Here is a 10,261-nt window from a genome sequence, read left to right as displayed (position 1 = left end):
TCCCCACCCTCTCTTCTCCGTCTTCCTCTTCCAGGGTCGGCGGCTGGACCCTCGCCGTGGCCTCCTCCGTCGCGGCCAACCGAAAAGATCGCCCAGTACCAACGAGGAGGAAGGACAAGCCGTCCGTGTCGTGTTTTGTTGCTCGTCGCAGTTTACGGATTTGAGGTAAGGTAGGGGCATTGCGCCTCCTCCAACTCCTTCCGATTTGCTGATCTCAAAGAGGAATAAGAGAAGCAGAGATTACATTTATTGCTGAATTTTCCCTCGGCGCCTAATATGCGTGCTTCTATTTCTGCAGGTCTTATGATTACACAGTTACACATTTCAAGTGAAGAGCCGCGATTGCTGCATGTGTCTGCACATTTCAAGTGGATTGGTAGGTGATAGACTGCTAGTGCTCCTCTCCGCCGCTGCAGATCGTTATACAAGTTCTTTTTTTCTGAATGAATTGCAGTAGATGGACACATCCTATTCTACGCGGGCAGAGGAACTTCTCAGCATACTGGCTTCTTCACCAGCAAACAGCGGGAGAAACTACGCGAGCTACCAACCAAATACACGCCAACATACAGCTGAAAACAATGTCGATTCTTCGCTAATACTTGCCTGGAAATCAGGAGATGCAGAAAGATTGTGGATTGCGCATTCTTAATCTGCATAAGGTTCTGCTTCATGTACATCGTCAGCCATTACTGCAAGAGGTACTCAGCTAGTTTGAAGCAACGGATGCTCTACATTACAGGTAACTATATCTGCATATCATGACACACACCAGTTCATCTTTGAGTTGCAGAACCCAATAAAAGCATATTGATATCACACTGTATATGTTAATAAGAAGTCAAATGCGCGCAAATACATCACACTTATTACATGAAATCGTACACGAATTCATATGATGTTTGGTACAGAGGAAAGCCACACGAATTCAAATACAAGCATAGATACAACCGTTTATGCTCAATCGGAGCCACTAGGGAACTCACGTAGAGCGAGTAAACGGACATACTTCAGTTGCAATGCACGCTGAACATAAACACAAAGAAATTAACAGACAATCAGAACATATTGCAATCCACACTAGCACACGCAAACCACACCATGGGATGATAGGAGGGGCCCTTCCGGCGTCAAACCTGTTTCTTCCAGCAGAAAGAGAATGTTGCAGCATCGTTGTCATCCTCTTCTTCATCTCCTTTTGCTTCGTTTCGAGTTTCTGGTCCATTATGTTTAAGCCTAGGCTTGTTTTTATGATTTTCAATGGCCTTACCCACCTCATTGGGGACTTTGTCACCGTTGAACTCAAGCTCCTTCAATCTTGGAAGTTTGTCGATGCTGGAGAGAGATGTGGAAGATGACAAGACAATTTTCTCGAGCCTAGGAGCAGACCCGCTGTTGAAGACAATCTTGGTGATGGCCGAGCAGTCGACAACAAGGAGGTTGAGCCATAAGAACTCATCTTTTTTCAATGTAATCTCGTTCTGACTTCCACCAAAAGACTTGTCCAGGAGCACCAGAGTGCGTATATTTCGTTTCTTGGTGAGTGTTTGTAGAGCATCCAGCTCTAGCAATGTACCACAAAGAGTTAGCTTGGCTATCTGTTTGGCATCGTCAAGCAAACTTCCACAGAAGCTGCTGTTCAACTCAAGCTCTTTCAGCTTAAGAAGATAGTCAACTCCAGAAATAGAGCATTTGCTGCTGATAGACAAAACCATCTTCTCGAGCTCACTGGCTGCCTCATCCTCAAAAGTGATATTAGTCAAGTCCAAGTCCTCAATAAGAAGGTACTTGAGGCATCTGAATTCACCTTCCTTGAAGTTCAGCGTGTGCTCGATGCATACAATGTGTTGGAGCCTGACACACCGTAACTTTGGCAGTTTGGCGAGGACTTCCAGATCATCTTGGCTCAGCAGAGTGTGACAGAGAGTTATCTTGGCAAGTTTGTTGTTATCACCTTTTATGAACAATGGAAGGAGACACCCCTTCTGTGTGGTTCCCTTGATGCTTAGAGACTCAAGAATCTTGGGATGTTTTTTTAGGTCAGGTACATTGACTTCTGGTAACTCTGCCTCATGTGGTGCGGCTACGGGGAGAGTGATTAACAGAGAACAGAAACACTCATGTAGGTCACTGATCGCCTTAAGCAAATTCTTGAGGTGACTATCCTTATCATCGATAACCACACCTAGCTTCCTCAGCTGCCATAGCCTTCCAATATCTTTTAAATCATGACTCTGCTTGGCCTTGACACTGGATAGTACCTCCATGTTTACCATTTTGTCGATCCTATGAGGAATCCGGGGAATAGATTCAAAATTGCTCGGATCAATGTGACCAGCAAGCAGACCCTTCAGCTTCAATAGCAGGATATGTGCTGTTGCATGTGGAGGCACCTTAGTTTCTCGGATATCCAGCACCTCTAGCTCACGGAGGTTGTTGATTTCACTCGGTAGCTGGGTAATATTTGTTCTCCTTAGGCTCAGATACTTGAGCAGTAACATCTTGCTGCAGATTTCCTTGAGGTACCGCTGTTTCTTCTCAAGAAAGCACTGACAACCTTCTAGATCTAGCACCTTGAGCAGGGATACTTGAGATGATTCAGATAGCCCCTTGAAGAATTGATCAATTCTATCAGAGCTGCGGAGTTGGAGATCGTTGAAAATGGAGAAGTGGCGAGCCAAGTGATGTGACAGGCGTGTCTCCACAATGTGTTGTTTTCTGGCGATGGTGGTAATGAATCCATGAACTGGATCACTTACGACACAGCTCTTTACATTTCCCATGGCATCAATATCAGCAGGATCAACAAGGCACCGCCAATGAGTGTGTCAAAACATCGGTTGGCCTGACGCACAGAACTGGGCCAATCTTCCTTGGATGTCAGCCCTTCTGTAACCCAGCGTGTAATCAATGTTGACCGCCTGATCTTTTTTCTGGGAGAGAAGATAGCTAGGTACAGCAAGCAGGACCTGTATTCTTTAGACAGGTCATTGTAAGAGAACTTGAACATCACCTTCGCGATGCTGTTGAATGATGTTGTTGGTAAAGCCCGCAGGGTGCTGTGTAGCTTGAGTAACTCCTCATTGCTCCTCTTGGGGTTAGCATAGAAAGCATGAGTGAAAATCTTCATGCAGAATTCATGTGGCTCACACTCGTACAAGATATCATGAAAAATTTGGGGGTTGTAGCTGTCTTCATTCTTCTGCTGACTAGTAAGCTCGAGCACTGTATCATGGTAGAGGCCAGCAAGAGAATAGTCTATAGGTTCCCTCTGTGGATAGCAATACTTTTTAGCCAGTTGGATGTCCTTTGTGCTGGGCACGATCATTAAATCGGCGCTGCACTTTAACAAGCTTAAAGCATTTCTGGTATCCTCCCATGTGGAAACATCCATCAACTCATCAACTTTGAGGATAAACAGGGGGCATTCACACACGTTATCCCAGAACGGATGAGGATTCAAGTTATTTTTAATCTCATTCACGAGCCCTTTGATCTTTAGCTGCTCTTTGAACCCGGGCTTCATTTTATGCATCATCTGATCCACGAAACAGGTAAATGTTTTTTCAGAAACACTTTCAGCAACAGGTTCACCTGTCCCTTCACTCTTGTCATATTTGCCTTGCTGCAGCTCTCCTAAGATGTCTTCCTTTGCGTCGTGGATTAGTTTTTTGATTTGATCCTCATCCAATGTAGCCGTTGTGGTCTTTGTAGCTTGCTTGTCCAAGGATCTGTCTTGAGCCTGCAGGGGCTTGTTGCTGATGCTCTTGGGAAACAGCTTCCGCAGGATGTGCACATATTGTGCCTCATCAAGGCGAATCCACGCCGTCTGCTGACTTTCTTCTTCTTTATGTATGGTTATTACTTCTCCTCCCCCCTCCTCTATGTCCTCCATATGTTTGCATGTTACTTCTCCTCCTCCTCCTTCCTCCTTATGCTTGACCTCAGCTTGTTCTCCTTCCACCCCCATATGCTTGGCTGCTTCTTCCTCTTCAAGCTTCTTGTCCTTTTCCTCTGCTTCCATGTACTCCTTAAGCTTCTTGACGAGGATGTTGTTGTTGTTGTTGTTGTCCGACGCTGTTAATCTATGCATGTCTTTGTTCTTACCTCTTTGATCCTGTTGAAACGCTGCTTGTAGCAGCAGCTGAAGTAGTATGTCTAGATCCAACTGGTCAAAATCACCCTGCAGCTTGTCGCCCTTCAGTAGTCCGTCGCCCTTATTCTCTAGTCGACCTTGAATATCAGCCTTAATTTTGTCAAGCTTGTCATAGATCTTCATCTCTTTGATATTCTCCTTGATTTGAAGAAAAGCAATAGCCCTCTTCTTTTCACGGTAAATTTGCAATCTTCTTATGTACACTTCCCAAGGATCAAGATCCACTTGGCCTTGCGTGCCTTTCTCCTGGGGGTTGGAATTGGCATGCTTGAGCTCTCGCAGAATGTAGAAGAGAATCTCCTTGGCTTGTAGCGGCGCAAACTCGTGGTGCATGGCCGGGATGTCAACCAGAACAATGCAATTGTAGCCATAGGCACGCAGGTTTTGACTCATAAGCCAATTTTGTTGTACAAGAGCGAGGAGGTCCTCCTGATATTTGTAGGGTGCCAGAAAGACCATGGATAAAGTTTCGCTGGCGTTTGAAGGAACTCCATATGCCCACTCACATAGCTTTTCCGTGACGAAGTCACCCAGAGTACGAGAATCAATGAAGGCTCTTCGAGCAAAATGACCGCCGGCCACCATCGCCCCCACGAGTTGACCGTCAGCATCTTCTTCATCATCCTCGGCCCCAGCAGCAGCATAGCCACCTGCCGCAGCAGCCCGCGACGCCGAAGCCATCCCAGCCGTCGATTGCACCTTCAATGACTTGTCCGGGACCTCCACGCCGTACCTCAACCGCCGAGCGCCGATCTCGCGCGCCCGCTCCTTGAGTAGGCGCAGCTGCTCGGCTGCGTGGTGCTGCACGACCAACTTTTGCAGGAACCAGGTCGCCCACCAGAGGTAGCCTCGGAGTCCCCCTCTGGCGCGGTGGACGTCGGGGCTCCCGCGGCTGAGGTAGAGGTCGATGCAGTTGCTGCAGTCCTGGGCGAGCAGCCGCACCTGCCTCATCCAGCTGCGCACCTGCTCGTTGTGCTCGCCGCCGCTCCTTGCCAGGTGCTCCAGGAAGCTCTTCATGCTCTCCATCTCCTCGTTGATGAACTGCACGCCGTCCCCGACGCCTTGCAGTAGCCGCGCCTCGCTGCGGATGACGACCAGCAGGGAGCTCACGGCGCCCGCCGCGAGCTCGGCCATGGCTCCCTCTCCTTGCGTCGGTCGGCTGGTGGTTTCTAGTCGAACCGGTGGAGGCTAGCTGAGCTGGGTGGTGGCGAGGACGCACACATTCTTCTCCTCGTATCGTATGGGAGAGCCAGAGGAGGATGTATGAGTGTTGAATCGGTTCAAAGGGATTTTCACTCCACTGGAGACGGTCTGATGTCCTGATGTAAATCTTGATTTGACTAGACGAACAGTGTCGTAAAGGGCGTTCACATGCACTGTCATGAACATTGTGGCTTGTTCCATTTACTGACCCAATAGCACGAAGGTATCCAAGGTACTAGAGGTGACTTATCCTGTCGGTGGATGGAAAAATTGATGGGGCCAGTGTGCAATGATCTGGGACCCTGGTTCATGATGATCAATGAGCGGTTGGGGCTGCCATGGGGCATCTCTTCAGGCAATCATCTGCAGTATATACCATTCCACTTGGTTGAAGTACTTGCTTCTTGAACAATACTTACAAGCTTATTTACCATATAAAGGGCCACATTTGGAACGCACGAATTTGAAAAGAAGAATGCATGAATTGAGATGTCGTGTAATTACAGATCCCTACAGGAACTAAAAACCAAACTAAAATACATCTAGATACATTCATACCTGCGACAAGTAATTTGAAACGGAGGGAGTATTACAGATTCCTACAGAAACTAAAAACCACAGGAAAACTGCAAAATTGCGATGTCACCAACTCCAAGACGACCTTGTTGAGCACCTGTGGCCACTTCATAGCACTTGATTTTTGTGCTTTTATTATTATTTATTTATGCTATTACTTCATTTGGACTCTATGGTGTGTTTGAATTTGAATGCTTAAGTTTAAAAACAGCTTAACATGTTATTTATGCTATCACTGCATCAACAACCAAAGGTACCGAGGTACTAGACGTTGCAAATCATGTCGGTGGGTGGAGAAATTGATGAGGTGTGCAGTGATCTAGGGCCTTGGATTTTACTGATTTTTATTTTTAGAAGAGGTAGAGGTCGATGCAGTTGTTGCAGTCCTGGGCGAGCAGCTGCACCTGCTCGTCGTGCTCGCCGTTGGGGGGCGCCCACTTGGCCAGGTGCGCCAGGAAGCTCTTCATGCTCTCCATCTCCTCCTTGATGAACTGCACTTCGGATCCAGATTCGCTGACTTAGCCACAGCAAATCCCCGCTGACTTTGCCGCAGGACCAAGAATCGAAGGCTGAGATTCGCCGAATCACTGTTCCCGGACACTGTTCACATAAACCACTTTTCACGCAAATCACTGTTGATCCTAATGTAGCATACGATCTGGACCGCCGCTTTTTAATCCAACAGACGAGACTAGGCAAAGGTAGCGGTACTGTAGCTTCGCTACCTTTGCCATGGCAAGTCAGCGAATCTGAATCGCAGATTCGCTGACTTAGCCACAGCAAGTCCCCGCTCCCGGACACCACGCAGCAACAGCGCCTCGCTGCAGATGACGACCAGCAGGGAGGGGAGAATATCTGGTGCTACGGGAGCACCTCACATTAGGTGCTCCCGCGCGACGTCACCCGTCGATCTGAGATCGAATGGACAACATCACGTTATGTGGACCAAAGTGTTATTTCGGGAATGTTTGGAGGGTTTTCCGCAAAGCATTCATGCAGGATTTGTCTTTTTTGTTTCTCAATGTATATTTTGATTTTTGGTTTGAAACTTTTAGGGATTGCACATTCATGTGATGCTAACATCCACTATTTTTTTTGTAATTTTTTGAAACACTTAAATGTGCATTTTCAAAATTGGGAGCACCTAATGTGAGGTGCTCCAGTAGCACCAGATATTCACCCCAGCAGGGAGCTCACGGCGCCCGCCGCGATCTTGGCCATGGCTCCCTCTCCTTGCGCCGGCCGGCTGGTGGTTTCTAGTTAAACTGGTGGAGGCTAGCTGAGCTCGGCGGTGGCGAGGACGCACTCATTCTTCTCGCCTGGGAGAGCTAGAGGAGGATGTGCGAGTGTTGAATCGGTTCAAAGGAATAGGGCGCGCCTCTGTAAACGCTGGGGTTTTCAGTGCACGAGCCGAACAGGTTTCAAGATGGCCTGATGTCCTCACGGGCCACGCACTGATGTACAGTAAATCTTGACTTGACTTGACGAACGGTGTCGTCAAGGGCGTTCACACGCACTGTGATGAACATTGTAGCCAGTTGCATTTGCTGCCTCAATAGCCCAAAGGTACCCGAGGTATAGTACGCGACAAATCCTGTCGGTGGATAGAGAAATTGATGGGGCTTGCAATGATCTGGTACCCTGGCTCATGATTTCATGATGATCAACGACAATGAGCGGTTGGGGCTGCCATGGGCACCTCTTGTGACAATCATTTGCGCTATACCATTCCACTTGGCTAAAGTAATTGCTTCTTGAACAATACTACAAGCTTATTTACCATGCTTGCTCTGATGCTTGTGGCGCACAAACCAAATTTCCCAGGTGGGTGTATCTACTTCACTGATGCTTGTGGTGCACAACCCAATCCCCGCTAGTACTAGTTTGTTCGATCTGAGTATCTCAACCTATGTTTCCAATTTTGATCTGTTTTTTTTGTGACAACATAGATTCATATTCTGTGAATGTGTTAAATTTTAGCGTATTTTCTATGCTGTTTTTTTTTTTGCATAGCTTACCAGGCGTCATGATCTGTTTTTTTGTGACAACATAGATTCATATTCTGTGAACGTGTTAAATTTTAGCGTATTTTCTTTGCTGTTTTTTTTGCATAGCTTACCAGGTGTCATGATCTGTTTTTTTTGTGACAACATAGATTCATATTCTGTGAATGTGTTAAATTTTAGCGTATTTTCTATGCTGTTTTTCTTTTGCATAGCTTACCAGGCTTGACGCCTGGTAAACTTTAGCGTATTTTCTAACATTTATAAATTAGCTGAACTAAATCGGGTGCATCGACAATACCAAATATTGCGGTGTATCTGATAAGATCATCTCTAGCAGATTCTGCAAGCCGCCGTTCTGGAAAAATCGTTTCGATTTTTCAGGACACCAGTTGCGCTACAAGAATAGATCCAGCTTAGGATACAAATTTAAACAAACTACTTCGCGCTAAAAACATGTCGTCGGAGTTCATCATACCAGCATAGCATAGGGGAGTTTTTAGTACAAACCATAATTAAACATAATAAAAATTTAAAAACACATAGCTTAAAGATCTACTCGTCGCCGGAGTCCTCGTCGGAGCTGTTGTCGCTACCGTGATTGGGCGGAGGCTCGTTATCATGCAGAGTGTTGTAGATCAGTGTGGAGCAGATGGTCGCCTGTAGCTGGAACTCCTCCAGGAGCGTTGGCACGCATGCGGCCGCAGCTACATCTCTGGCTGCGGCGGCCTCCTTCCGTGGAACTACGCGACCTCCTTCCCTACAACGCTGCAAGGCCGGATCAAAGATGTCATCGAGGCGACGGAAGCTGGCCCAAGCCGGAGCGCCGGCGCTGCGGGACTTGGCACCGCGCTTGCGCGCCGCCTTCCTCTGCCTGTCCGCCACCATAGGGCAGAGGCTGCCTGCCTCGTTGTCATTCCTACACTTGCGGGCGATGAAGCCGCCGCAGCCACCACCTCCACCGTGGCACCCGAAGCCCCTACGGTCGCCAAAACCCATGCCGCTGCCATGCCTCGCACACGCCATGGCCATCATCGTGAAGATCCACTCGAGCAAACCGCGGCAAAACGCTGACAGAGGGGGGGGGTCGATTTCTCGCCGGAGGGTGAGGATTTGCGGCGGAGATGGAAAAGGGAGAAAGGGGAGGGATACCCTAAATCAGCCGGGCGCCGGCATATATACCGGACGCGAGGGCAATTACAGGCCTCTCGTAATCTTTTTACAGTCCGGGTCGTTTTGCGTTATCTGCTCTGGCCAGATTTTTGGGCTATCCCGTAAATCGGTCGAAAAAGCGTAGTTGGTCGGGCCTATAAGGGATTAGTTAGAGATGCTCTAATCTCCCATGGGAGAGGAAGGGGTGCGGCATTTGGATGGATCCTATCAGAGGTACCCTAAGAGTATCTACAACTCGACCCCCCATACCCACCCCAAACACCCAGGCGGGATGTTCGATCAATGCCTCGAAAAAGAACGCCACCCAACTAGGCGCCAATTTTCGGCCCAAACGCCCGGACTCACCGACACTCCTCATACCCCGCCCAAATCTGGGGCGGAGATGGAGACGCCCGGATGTGCCCGAGCCCGCCCACCCGCCACGTAAGCTCTGTCAAGCCAGACCCATCACAATTCCTCTGAAAAGTGACTAGTACCCCGTATCGGATGAACTCATCCCGCCTCCCTCCTCCATTTCATCCACCTTCGCTGATGTCATTGCAACGATCCTGTCTGTCACCATGGCCAGGATGATGCCTCGGTGGAATCAGTCAGGCTCCCCGGGTGGCAGATCCTTGCAAGGCAAAGAACCTTGCCCGGAAGGAGCACCACCGGAGGCAGCGCGAGCATGAGGCGACAGAGAAGGCAGCTGCAGATGCGGCCTTGTTGACCGCTACTGAGGACATGGACGTGACACAGGCCAATCCCTCGGTTGTGGTCGTGGAGACAAACAACTTGTCGCCGGAGCTCGACTCTGTTTTCCCTCCCAGGGGGCTGATATCCTAGATTTGAGCTTTTCACAAGCCGTCCCCGACGCGGACATGATGGCCCACTCGGTGGTGCTCCAAATGCATCGGGCAATGTCGGCTTGGTATTCGACGGAATGCCCGACCAAGACCCGGTATAATTTTTTTGCCTCTTTCCAATTGCATTCATAAATTCTTTTATTGCACATACCATCGGACATCCCGTTAGCAAATTTGTTGGTTATCTCAAACAAGTTGTAGGCCATTAGCAACTTAACAATTCAAGAGGCCGTTAGCAAATTTGTTGGTTATCTCAAACAAGTTGTAGGCCGTTAGCAACTTAACAATTCAAGAGGCCGTTAGCA

The 10,261-nt window shown here is 48.3% G+C and overlaps 1 pseudogene; it reads right to left on the bottom strand.

Annotated features, from left to right (window-relative positions):
* Nucleotides 1–775: 775 nt before the first annotated feature.
* Nucleotides 776–5,996, bottom strand: LOC123063163 (uncharacterized; annotated as a pseudogene).
* Nucleotides 5,997–10,261: the final 4,265 nt, after the last annotated feature.

Source organism: Triticum aestivum, chromosome 3A (assembly GCF_018294505.1).
Source record: "Triticum aestivum cultivar Chinese Spring chromosome 3A, IWGSC CS RefSeq v2.1, whole genome shotgun sequence".
Lineage (NCBI taxonomy): Eukaryota > Viridiplantae > Streptophyta > Magnoliopsida > Poales > Poaceae > Triticum > Triticum aestivum.
Note: the sequence above shows the minus strand (reverse complement) of the source record. Positions and strands in the feature narration are given on the sequence as shown.